This window comes from Lissotriton helveticus, chromosome 10 (assembly GCF_964261635.1).
Source record: "Lissotriton helveticus chromosome 10, aLisHel1.1, whole genome shotgun sequence".
In the NCBI taxonomy this organism is placed as follows: Eukaryota; Metazoa; Chordata; class Amphibia; order Caudata; family Salamandridae; genus Lissotriton; species Lissotriton helveticus.
The window spans coordinates 342,987,744-343,000,430 of NC_136071.1; positions in this window are offsets into that span (position 1 = coordinate 342,987,744).

Genomic DNA, 12,687 nt, shown 5'->3' on the forward strand with positions numbered 1-12,687 from the left:
GGCGGCCGCCTTGGGAACCAGGACGACTGGGCTCGCCCAGGGGCTGTCTGAGGGTTCGATCACTCCCAGGGTCAGCATTTTGGACACCTCGGTCTGGATGCAGGCGCGCACCCGGTCGGGCACGCGGTACGCCCGGTGTCGAATAGGAGGGCTGTCCCCGGTGTCCACATCGTGAAGGCACCAGGGGGTGACTCCGGGGGTGAGGGAGAACAGGGAGGCGAACCGCCTCAGGAGCGTTTGGCAGTCTTGGCGTTGCTCCGGGGACAGGGCCTCGGAGAGCTGGACCCCTTCCACTGAGCCATCCTGCTCGAGGGCTCTCAGTAAGTCCGGAAGGGGTTCGGAGTCTTCTTCTGTCCCATTATCGGTAGCCATCAGGAGGCTGAGTTCGGATCGCACCAAATGGGGTTTGAGCCTGTTGGCATGGAGGACCCGTAGGGGGTTCCGGGCAGTCTCCATGTCGACTAAATAGGTGACGGGCCCCTTGCGTTCGATTACCTTGAAGGGCCCGGACCATCGGTCTTGGAGTGCACAGGGTTCAACCGGGGACATCACCCAGACCTGTTGTCCCGGTTCGAACTCAATGGAGGACGCGTGCTGATCGTACCACCTCTTCATGTCCTCCTGACTGGCCTCGAGATTGGCTTTGGCGGTGTCTCGGAACCGCCGGGTCTGGTTGCGGAGAGCCAGGAGATACCTGTAGACGTCCGGGGGAGTTTTCTGGGGAGGCTGCTCCCAACCTTCCTTGACCAGGCTGAGGGGGCCCCGGACGGGGTGCCCGTACAGGAGTTCAAATGGGCTGAAGCCGAGGGATTTCTGCGGGACCTCCCGATAGGCAAACAGGAGGCATGGAAGTAGCACGTCCCACTGGCGTCGAAGGGGTTCTTCTAGGCCCCTAATCATTCCCTTAAGGGTGCGGTTGAACCTCTCGACCAGTCCGTTTCCTTGCGGGTGATAGGGGGTCGTGAATTTGTAGGTGACCCCGCATTGTTGCCAGAGAGACTTCATATATCTGGAGATAAAGTTCGTGCCCCTGTCACTGACGACCTCCCGGGGGAACCCCACCCGGGAGAAGATCCCCATCAGAGCTCGGCCCACCACGGGGGCCGTCACAGTCCGAAGAGGGATGGCCTCGGGATAGCGGGTGGCGTGGTCTACTAGGACCAGGATGAACCGGTGTCCTTGGGCTGTTCGAGGGTCGAGGGGCCCCACAATGTCTATTCCCACTCGTTCAAACGGGGTGGTGACGACAGGAAAGGGTTGCAAAGGTGCTTTGATTTTTCGGCCACTTTTTCCGCTGGCCTGGCAGGTGGGGCAGGCCTTGCAGTGGTTGGTGACATCCTTTCGCATTTGGGGCCAGAAAAAATGGGTCACCAGGCGGTCGTAGGTTTTATCCTGTCCCAGGTGTCCGGCAAGGGGGACATCGTGGGCTAAGTTCAGGAGGAAGTCTCGGAAGCGAAGGGGCACCACCAGCACCCGACTGGCTCCTAGTTCTGCAATTTTCTGCTCGCTGTAGAGCAGGTCTTGGTCCCAGTAGATCCAGTGGGCCCCCGAGGTATCCCCGGTGCTCTGGGCCAGGGCTTGCTGCCGGAGTCCTTCGAGAGAGGGACATGTTTTCTGTTCGGCCCGGAATTGTTCCTGAGTGGGGCCTCCCTCCTGCCGCCATTGTGCCAGGTCAGGGACGTCCCGAAGCTGGTCGGATCCTTCTTCTGTTTGGGTCGAGGGACTGGCTTCTGGGGCGGCCTCCTCGGGGATGAGCGCGGGAGGAGGTTCCGGCCACTCGGGCTCTTCTAGACTGGGGACCGCGCGGGCGGTCCTGGTCCGGGTCGTGACGCAGACCCATTCGGGGAGGCCGAGCATCCCCAGGTTTTCCCTCCGTTCGACAGCTGCCCAGGGAGAGCTTTCGAGGTCGTTTCCTAGGAGGCAATCCACGGGGGCATCATCGCGGACAGTTACCTTTAACATCCCCGTTACTCCTCCCCACTCGAAGGGGACGCAGGCCATGTGGCATAGGCTTTCGGAATTGTCTGCTGAGCGGACAGGGCAAAGAATGTTCGGCAGGATTTGGTCTGGAGTGACGAGGTGGCGTCGGACCGCCGTTACACTGGCCCCGGTGTCGCGGAGGGCTTCCGCCCGGCGGCCATTAATGTTGACCCATTGACTGTACTTCTGCGTGTTGGCGGGAAGGGGGGCCCGCGGAATCATCTCTCTCTCCCCTAAGCAGACCAGTGCCATGGCGGCGGGTGCCCATTCAGAGGGGTCGGTCTCATACTCTTCTTGGTCTTCCGGGATTAGTTCTTTCCCTAGGGCGGCCGCTGCGACCTGGCGGGGGGTAGTGTTCGGATTCTTTGGGCAGTTGGGATCACTGGCGTAGTGGCCGGGTCGCTGGCATCTGTGGCACATGACGTTGGCCCGGAAACCGGCCCGGATGGCAGGGCTTCCTCGGCCGACCGGGGTCGAGGGGCTGCTGGGGGGTGACGAGGGGCCGGGGTCTCTCCCCTGACCCTGGCCTCCTCCCCCTCCTCGGGGGCGATGGGGCCCTGGGTATGGTCTGGATGATTCGCTGGGTCCGTTCCGGCCAACTCGGGTGCTTTCCCACCGGTCGGCTTCGGCGGCGAGTTGTCGAGGTTCGGTTAGCTTACTGTCCAAGAGGTGTTGCCGGAGCTCCACAAAGCAGTTGTTCGACAGGTGCTCCCATACGATAAGGTCAAAGAGTTGTTCGTAGGTGGTCACTTTGTTGCCCTTGATCCAACCCTCGAAGGCTCGGCTAAAGAAGTTCACGTACTCCACCCAGGTTGTACCCGGAATCCGCTTGCAGTCGCGGAACCGCTGGCGGTACATCTCGGGTGTGAGCCCGTATCGAGTGAGGAGGGCGGCCTTCATGTGGTCGTAGGATGTCATCAGATGGTCCGGGAGTTGCAGCAGGGCGTCCCGCCCTTCGTTGACAAACCTCCCCCATAACCCGGCTCCCCAGTCGCTCCGTGGAATCCGGTGGGAGGTCATGGCCACCTCATAGGCTTTAAACCACTGCTGTATATCATCGTTCTTGTGGTATTCCCGGATGACATCCTTGGGGATGTGAACCTTGGGCTCGGTAGAGGCAGGCAGGGTCGGTCGTTCGGGGAACCCGAGTTCTTTATTCTGTTTCTGGATTTCCAGTTCCTTGAGGTTGCGCTCATGTTCGTACGCTAATTTCTTTTCCTCTAGCTCTCTCTGTTTTTGCTTCTCTTCTCGCGCCTCTCGGAGCCGTAAGTGTGTTGGACAGGCCGCATGGTCGGGCTGCCCCCCCTCCCCGCAGTAGGACCTGGACCCTGGCTCTCCCTGCATCCCCAGCCAGAGTCCCTAAACGACCACCCGAAGTACCCTGCAATCCCTCCACTACAAGACACCAGCCCCGGACCCAGCTGGCCCGGGTCACCATCCACACCACGACATCGAACCGGCCGCCATCTTGGGGCACTGCAGCACGAGGCCGCGTGGCCTCAACCCGACCCTAACCCTGGGCCCGGCCGGCCCCGACATCGGGGCACCAACCTCCCCCCAGGAGGCAGAGTGACCACTTGGCAAATCAATGGGAGAAGGAATCGTCAACGGCTCCCCTCCGCCAGGTGTCGATCACCCCCGGCCGCCCTGGGCGCTGGCTCCACCCCCCTGCTGGGTGTCTGGACTCCCTCATCCCGGACCTCCCGGCCCCCAGGCGCGAGGGTCCGGACATCAAAGGGGACCAGACCTATAACTGGGGCAGTGCCAGACCAGGAAGGCAGTTGTATCCTGGAGTCGAGAGACCCGAGAAGAACTCATCCGTGACTGGCCTGCTGGCGCTGCCGCGGCCCTCTGCCTCGTAAACCCATCTTGGCCTGCTGGCGCTGCCGCGGCCCTCTGCCTCGTGAAACCATCGTCTTGGCCTGCTGGCGCTGCCGCGGCCCTCTGCCTAGTGAAACCATCTTGGCCTGCTGGCGCTGCCGCGGCCCTCTGCCTAGTGAAACCATCTTGGCCTGCTGGCGCTGCCGCGGCCCTCTGCCTCGTGAAACCATCGACTTGGCCTGCTGGCGCTGCCGCGGCCCTCTGCCTTGTGAGACTACCATCTTGGCCTGCTGGCGCTGCCGCGGCCCTCTGCCTCGTGAAACCATCGACTTGGCCTGCTGGCGCTGCCGCGGCCCTCTGCCTTGTGAGACTACCATCTTGGCCTGCTGGCGCTGCCGCGGCCCGATCCACAGACCCTCCAGCTCGAGGATTGTGAGCTCGCCCCTTACCACTACCTGTACCGATCCGGTACCAAGACTGTCCCGCTACCCCCTTTCCCTACAGAGACTAGAAGTGAGAGGACCCCCGGGTCCGAGATATCCTGTATCGCTGATATCCTTGCCTTAAGAACCTTATATAAAGCATTGAACTCGACTTGGTGTGGTGCCTGTTTGTGGGGAGGGAGGTAACTTGTCTGTACGATCACCGGAGACGGTCCCCCTCGGGGATCTCTCCCTCAGTATCCGGCCGACCCTCAGGGTCCCCGTCTAACATTGGTGGCCAGCGACGGGATCCGAACCTACGCATAATCGTACAGAAAGTCACCCGACCCACGACACACGACCACCATGACAACAGAGAGCGGAACAACGGAGAAATTCCAGATGGAAAAATTGGAAGACTACAACCACCGAGAACTGAAGCAATATTGCATGGAACTTGGTCTCCCAACCACGGGTCTGAGTACGAAGGAAGACTTCAAACGAGCCCTAGAAGCCTGGGCGGAAACGGGTACGGCCGTACCCCGAACACAAACGACCGAAACGAGCCCCGCACCAACTAAAGAAAGAGCGGGTCTCTCCCTGGAAGAGATCCGAGAAAGAGAAAAAACCAGACTCCACGAATTAGAACTAGCCCGACTTCGCTTGGATGGAGAACTCAAGCTGGCCGAACAAAAAATAACCCTGGAACACTTACGGCTCAAGGAAGAGCGAGAAGACAAGCAAAGACAGAGAGAGCTAGAGGAAAAGAAACTAGAGTACGAACATGAGCGCGATCTCAAAGCACTGGAGATCCAGAAACAGAATAAAGACCTCGGGCTCCCCGAACGACCGACCCCGTCTGCCTCGACCGAACCCAAGGTTCACATCCCCAAAGATGTCATCCGGGAATACCACAAGAACGATGATATACAGCAGTGGTTTAAAGCCTATGAGGTGGCAATGACCTCCCACCGGATTCCCCGAAGCGATTGGGGAGCCGGATTATGGGGGAGGTTTGTCAACGAAGGGCGGGACGCCCTGCTGCAACTCCCGGACCAGCTGATGACCTCCTACGACCACATGAAGGCCGCCCTCCTCACTCGATACGGGCTCACACCTGAGATGTACCGCCAACGGTTCCGCGACTGCAAACGGATTCCGGGTACAACTTGGGTGGAGTACGTGAACTTTTTTAGCCGAGCCTTCGAGGGGTGGATCAAGGGCAACAAAGTAACCACCTACGAACAACTCTTTGACCTTATCGTATGGGAACACCTGTCGAACAACTGCTTCGTGGAGCTCCGGCAACACCTCCTGGACAGTAAGCTAACCGACCCTCGACAACTCGCCGTCGAAGCCGACCGGTGGGAAAGCACCCGAGTTGGCCGGAACGCACCCAGCGAATTATCCAGACCGTATCGCCCCCGAGGGGGAGGAGGGAGTCAGGGTCGGGGGAGAGACCCCGGCCCCTCGTCACCCCCCAGAAACCCCTCGACCCCGGTTGGCCGAGGAAGCCCTGCCGTCCGGGCCGGTTTCCGGGCCAACATTACGTGCCACAGGTGCCAGCGACCCGGCCACTACGCCAGTGATCCCAACTGCCCAAAGAATCCGAACACTACCCCCCGCCAAGTTGCAGCGGCGGCCCTAGGGGAAGAACTAATCCCGGAAGACCAAGAAGAGTACGAGACCGATCCCTCTGAATGGGCGCCCGCCGCCATGGCACTGGTCTGCTTAGGGGAGAGAGACATGATTCCGCGGGGCCCCCTTCCCGCCAACACCCAGAAGTACGGTCAATGGGTCAACATTAATGGCCGCCGGGCGGAAGCCCTCCGCGACACCGGGGCCAGTGTAACGGCGGTCCGACGCCACCTCGTCACTCCCGACCAAATCTTGCCGAACATTCTTTGCCCTGTCCGATCAGCCGACAACTCCGAAAGCCTATGCCACATGGCCTGCGTCCCCTTCGAGTGGGGAGGAGTAACAGGGATGTTAAAAGTAACTGTCCGCGATGATGCCCCCGTGGACTGCCTCCTAGGAAACGACCTTGAAAGCTCTCCATGGGCAGCTGTCGAACGGAGGGAGCACCTGGGGATGCTTGGCCTCCCCGAATGGGTCTGCGTCACGACCCGGTCCATGACCGCCCGCGCGGTCCCCAGCCCAGAAGAGCCCGAGTGGCCAGAACCTCCTCCCGCGCTCATCCCAGAGGAGGCCGCCCCAGGAGCCAGTCCATTGACCCAAACCGAAGAAGGATCCGACCAGCTTCGGGACGTCCCTGACCTGGCACAATGGCGGCAGGAGGGAGGCCCCACGCAGGAACAATTCCGGGCCGAACAGAAAACATGTCCCTCTCTCGAAGGACTCCGGCAGCAAGCCCTGGCCCAGAGCACCGGGGATACCTCGGGGGCCCACTGGATCTACTGGGACCAAGACCTGCTCTACAGCGAGCAGAAAGTGGCGGAACTAGGGGCCAGTCGGGTGCTGGTGGTGCCCCTTCGCTTCCGAGACTTCCTCCTGAACTTAGCCCACGATGTCCCCCTTGCCGGACACCTGGGGCAGGATAAAACCTACGACCGCCTGGTGACCCATTTTTTCTGGCCCCACATGCGAAAGGATGTCACCAACCACTGCAAGGCCTGCCCCACCTGCCAGGCCAGCGGAAAAAGTGGCCGAAAAATCAAAGCACCATTGCAACCCTTTCCTGTCGTCACCACCCCGTTTGAACGAGTGGGAATAGACATTGTGGGGCCCCTCGACCCTCGAACAGCCCAAGGACACCGGTTCATCCTGGTCCTCGTAGACCACGCCACTCGCTATCCCGAGGCCATCCCTCTTCGGACGGTGACGGCCCCCGTGGTGGGCCGGGCCCTGATGGGGATCTTCTCCCGGGTGGGGTTCCCCCGGGAGGTCGTCAGTGACAGGGGCACGAACTTTATCTCCAGATATATGAAGTCTCTTTGGCAACAATGCGGGGTCACCTACAAATTCACGACCCCCTATCACCCGCAGGGAAACGGACTGGTCGAGAGGTTCAACCGCACCCTCAAGGGGATGATTATGGGCCTAGAAGAACCCCTTCGACGCCAGTGGGACGTGCTACTTCCCTGCCTCCTGTTTGCCTATCGGGAGGTCCCGCAGAAGTCCCTCGGCTTCAGCCCATTTGAACTCCTGTACGGGCACCCCGTCCGGGGCCCCCTCAGCCTAGTCAAGGAAGGTTGGGAGCAGCCTCCCCAGAAAACTCCCCCGGACATCTACAGGTACCTCCTGGCTCTCCGCAACCAGACCCGGCAGTTCCGAGACACCGCCAAAGCCAATCTCGAGGCCAGTCAGGAGGACATGAAGAGGTGGTACGATCAGCACGCGTCCTCCATTGAGTTCGAACCGGGACAACAGGTCTGGGTGATGTCCCCGGTTGAACCCTGTGCACTCCAAGACCGATGGTCCGGGCCCTTCAAGGTAATCGAACGCAAAGGGCCCGTCACCTATTTAATCGACATGGAGACTGCCCGGAACCCCCTACGGGTCCTCCATGCCAACAGGCTAAAACCCCATTTTGTGCGATCCGAGCTCAGCCTCCTGATGGCTACCGATAATGGGACAGAAGAAGACTCCGAACCCCTTCCGGACTTACTGAGGGCCTTCGAGCAGGATGGCTCAGTGGAAGGGGTCCAGCTCTCCGAGGCCCTGTCCCCGGAGCAACGCCAAGACTGCCAAACGCTCCTGAGGCGGTTCGCCTCCCTGTTCTCCCTCACCCCCGGAGTCACCCCCTGGTGCCTCCACGATGTGGACACCGGGGACAGCCCTCCTATCCGACACCGGGCATACCGCGTACCAGACCGGGTACGAGCCTGCATCCAGACCGAGGTGTCCAAAATGCTGACCCTGGGAGTGATCGAACCCTCAGACAGCCCCTGGGCAAGCCCAGTCGTCCTGGTTCCCAAGGCGGCCGCCCCGGGCGTTGCCCCTGAGCTCCGGTTCTGCGTGGACTATCGGGGGCTGAATGCAGTTACCAGGACCGACGCTCATCCCATCCCCCGGGCCGACGAGCTAATTGACCGGATGGGGGCCGCCCGCTACCTGAGCATCTTCGACCTAACAGCGGGCTACTGGCAGATCGGCCTCACCCCTCGGGCCCAAGAACGATCCGCCTTCTCTACCCCAGACGGGCACTACCACTTTAAAGTCATGCCCTTCGGCATGAAAAACGCCCCGGCCACGTTCCAACGGCTGGTAAACCAGGTACTGGCGGGCCTGGAAGACTTCAGCGCCGCCTACCTGGACGACATTGCTGTGTACAGCCACCAGTGGACCGACCACCTCCGCCACCTGCGGGAGGTTCTACACGCCCTCCAGCAAGCCGGGCTCACCATCAAGGCCAGCAAGTGCCAGGTTGGCCAAGGGTCCGTGACCTACCTGGGACACCAAGTGGGAAGCGGGCTAGTGGCTCCTCTCCAACTCAAGATTGCTGCCATCCAGGCCTGGCAACCCCCTACGACCCAAACGGAGGTCCGGGCCTTCCTGGGGCTCACCGGATACTACCGGCGGTTCGTGAAGGACTATGGCAGCATCGTGGGGCCCCTCACAGAGCTCACCTCCAAAAAGGGCCCCAAAACCGTCAACTGGACCCTGGACTGCCAATCGGCCTTCGAGAAACTAAAGACCGCCATGTGCACGGCCCCCGTGCTCCAGGCTCCCGACTACAGCCGGGAATTCATTGTGCAGACGGACGCCTCCGATCATGGTGTGGGGGCCGTCCTCTCCCAACTCAACGCCGAAGGGGTCGACCATCCGGTGGTCTTCATCAGCAGACGCCTCTTGCCCCGAGAACAGCGCTGGAGCACCATTGAGAGAGAGGCCTTCGCCGTAGTCTGGGCACTCAAGAAGCTCCGGCCATACCTCTTCGGCACCCACTTCCGGGTGCAAACAGACCACCGACCCCTGCAATGGCTGATGCAAATGCGGGGGGAAAACCCGAAGCTGTTGCGCTGGTCCATCTCCCTGCAGGGGATGGACTTCACGGTGGAACATCGTCCAGGCCAGGACCACGCCAACGCCGACGGCCTGTCACGCTTTTTCCGCCTCAGCGAGGAGAGTCCCCAGGAAGATGGCTGACTCTCCCCGCCTTCAGCTGGGGGGGACGCATGTTGGACAGGCCGCATGGTCGGGCTGCCCCCCCTCCCCGCAGTAGGACCTGGACCCTGGCTCTCCCTGCATCCCCAGCCAGAGTCCCTAAACGACCACCCGAAGTACCCTGCAATCCCTCCACTACAAGACACCAGCCCCGGACCCAGCTGGCCCGGGTCACCATCCACACCACGACATTGAACCGCCCGCCATCTTGGGGCACTGCAGCACGAGGCCGCGTGGCCTCAACCCGACCCTAACCCTGGGCCCGGCCGGCCCCGACATCGGGGCACCAACCTCCCCCCAGGAGGCAGAGTGACCACTTGGCAAATCAATGGGAGAAGGAATCGTCAACGGCTCCCCTCCGCCAGGTGTCGATCACCCCCGGCCGCCCTGGGCGCTGGCTCCACCCCCCTGCTGGGTGTCTGGACTCCCTCATCCCGGACCTCCCGGCCCCCAGGCGCGAGGGTCCGGACATCAAAGGGGACCAGACCTATAACTGGGGCAGTGCCAGACCAGGAAGGCAGTTGTATCCTGGAGTCGAGAGACCCGAGAAGAACTCATCCGTGACTGGCCTGCTGGCGCTGCCGCGGCCCTCTGCCTTGTAAACCCATCTTGGCCTGCTGGCGCTGCCGCGGCCCTCTGCCTCGTGAAACCATCGTCTTGGCCTGCTGGCGCTGCCGCGGCCCTCTGCCTAGTGAAACCATCTTGGCCTGCTGGCGCTGCCGCGGCCCTCTGCCTAGTGAAACCATCTTGGCCTGCTGGCGCTGCCGCGGCCCTCTGCCTCGTGAAACCATCGACTTGGCTTGCTGGCGCTGCCGCGGCCCTCTGCCTTGTGAGACTACCATCTTGGCCTGCTGGCGCTGCCGCGGCCCTTTGCCTCGTGAAACCATCGACTTGGCCTGCTGGCGCTGCCGCGGCCCTCTGCCTTGTGAGACTACCATCTTGGCCTGCTGGCGCTGCCGCGGCCCGATCCACAGACCCTCCAGCTCGAGGATTGTGAGCTCGCCCCTTACCACTACCTGTACCGATCCGGTACCAAGACTGTCCCGCTACCCCCTTTCCCTACAGAGACTAGAAGTGAGAGGACCCCCGGGTCCGAGATATCCTGTATCGCTGATATCCTTGCCTTAAGAACCTTATATAAAGCATTGAACTCGACTTGGTGTGGTGCCTGTTTGTGGGGAGGGAGGTAACTTGTCTGTACGATCACCGGAGACGGTCCCCCTCGGGGATCTCTCCCTCAGTATCCGGCCGACCCTCAGGGTCCCCGTCTAACAAAGTGTTCCAGAGTTATTTTTTGTTCCGCCAGCTTGAGTTCTCCATCCAAGCGAAGTCGGGCCAGTTCTAATTCGTGGAGTCTGCTTTTTTCTCTTTCTCGGATCTCTTCCAGGGAGAGACCCGCTCTTCTTTCTTCAATTGGTGCGGGGCCCGTCTCGGTTGTTCGCGTTCGGGGTACGGCCGTACCCGTTTCTGCCCAAGCTTCTAGGGCTCGTTTGAAGTCTTCCTTTGTGCTAAGACCTGTGGTTGGAAGGCCAAGTTCTATGCAATATTGCTTCAGTTCCCGGTGGTTGTAGTCTTCCAATTTTTCCATCTGGAATTTTTCCGTTGTTCCGCTCTCTGTTGTCATGGTGGTTGTGTGTCGTGGGGCGAGTGACTTTCTGTACGATTATGCGTAGGTTCGGATCCCGTCGCTGGCCACCAATGTTAGACGGGGACTCTGAGGGTCGGCCGAATACTGAGGGAGAGGTCCCCGATGAGGACCGTCTCCGGCGATCGTACAGACAAGTCACCTCCCTCCCCACAAATAGGCACCACACCAGGTCGAGTTCAATGCTTTATATAAGGTATGTAAGGCAAGGATAGTAGCGATACAGGATATCTCGGACCGGAGGGTCCTCTCACTTCTAGTCTCTGTAAGGGAAAGGGGGTAGCGGGACAGTCTTGGTACCGGGTCGGTACAGGGGGTGGCAAGAGGCGAGCTCACAATCCTCGAGCTGGAGAGTCTGTGAGTCGGGCCGCGGCAGCGCCAGCAGGCCAAGGCGATGGTTTCACGAGGCAGAGGGCCGCGGCAGCGCCAGCAGGCCAAGACGATGGTTTCACGAGGCAAAGGGCCGCGGCAGCGCCAGCAGGCCAAGACGATGGTTTCACGAGGCAGAGGGCCGCGGCAGCGCCAGCAGGCCAGTCACGGATGAGTTCTTCTCGGGTCTCTCGACTCCAGGATACAACTCCCTTCCTGGTCTGGCCCTGCCCAAGTTATAGGTCTGGTCCCCTTTGATGTCCGGACCCTCGCGCCTGGGGGCCGGGAGGTCCGGGATGAGGGAGTCCAGACACCCAGCAGGGGGGTGGAGCCCGCGCCCAGGGCGGCCGGGGGTGATCGACACCTGGCGGAGGAGAGCCGTTGACGATTCCTTCTCCCATTGACTCGCCAAGTGGTCATTCTGCCTCCTGGGGGGAGGTTGGTGCCTCGATGTCGGGGCCGGCCGGGCCCAGGGTTAGGGTCGAGTTGAGGCCATGCGGCCTCGTGCTGCAGTGCCCCAAGATGGCGGCTGGGCCGGGGCCGTGGTGTGGATGGTGACCCGGGCCAGCTGGGTCCGGAGCTGGTGTCTTGTGGTGGAGGGATTGCAGTGTACTTCGGGTGGTCGTCGGGGACTCTGGCGGGGGATGCAGGGAGAGCCAGGGTCCAGGTCCCATTGCGGGGAGGGGGGCAGCCCGACCATGCGGCCTGTCCAACAATAGGGAGTGGAGAGTGCACAGGGAGTGGAGAGTGCACAGGGAGTGGAGAGTGCACAGGGAGTGGAGAGTGCACAGGGAGTGGAGAGTGCACAGGGAGTGGAGAGTGCATAGGGAGTGGAGAGTGCATAGGGAGTGGAGAGTGCATAGGGAGTGGAGAGTGGAGAGTGCACAGGGAGTGGAGAGTGCACAGGGAGTGGAGAGTGCACAGGGAGTGGAGAGTGCACAGGGAGTGGAGAGTGCACAGGGAGTGGAGAGTGCACAGGGAGTGGAGAGTGCATAGGGAGTGGAGAGTGGAGAGTGCATAGGGAGTGGAGAGTGGAGAGTGCATAGGGAGTGGAGAGTGCATAGGGAGTGGAGAGTGCATAGGGAGTGGAGAGTGCATAGGGAGTGGAGAGTGCATAGGGAGTGGAGAGTGCATAGGGAGTGGAGAGTGCATAGGGAGTGGAGAGTGCACAGGGAGTGGAGAGTGCATAGGGAGTGGAGAGTGCATAGGGAGTGGAGAGTGGAGAGTGCATAGGGAGTGGAGAGTGCATAGGGAGTGGAGAGTGCATAGGGAGTGGAGAGTGCATAGGGAGTGGAGAGTGCACAGGGAGTGGAGAGTGCACAG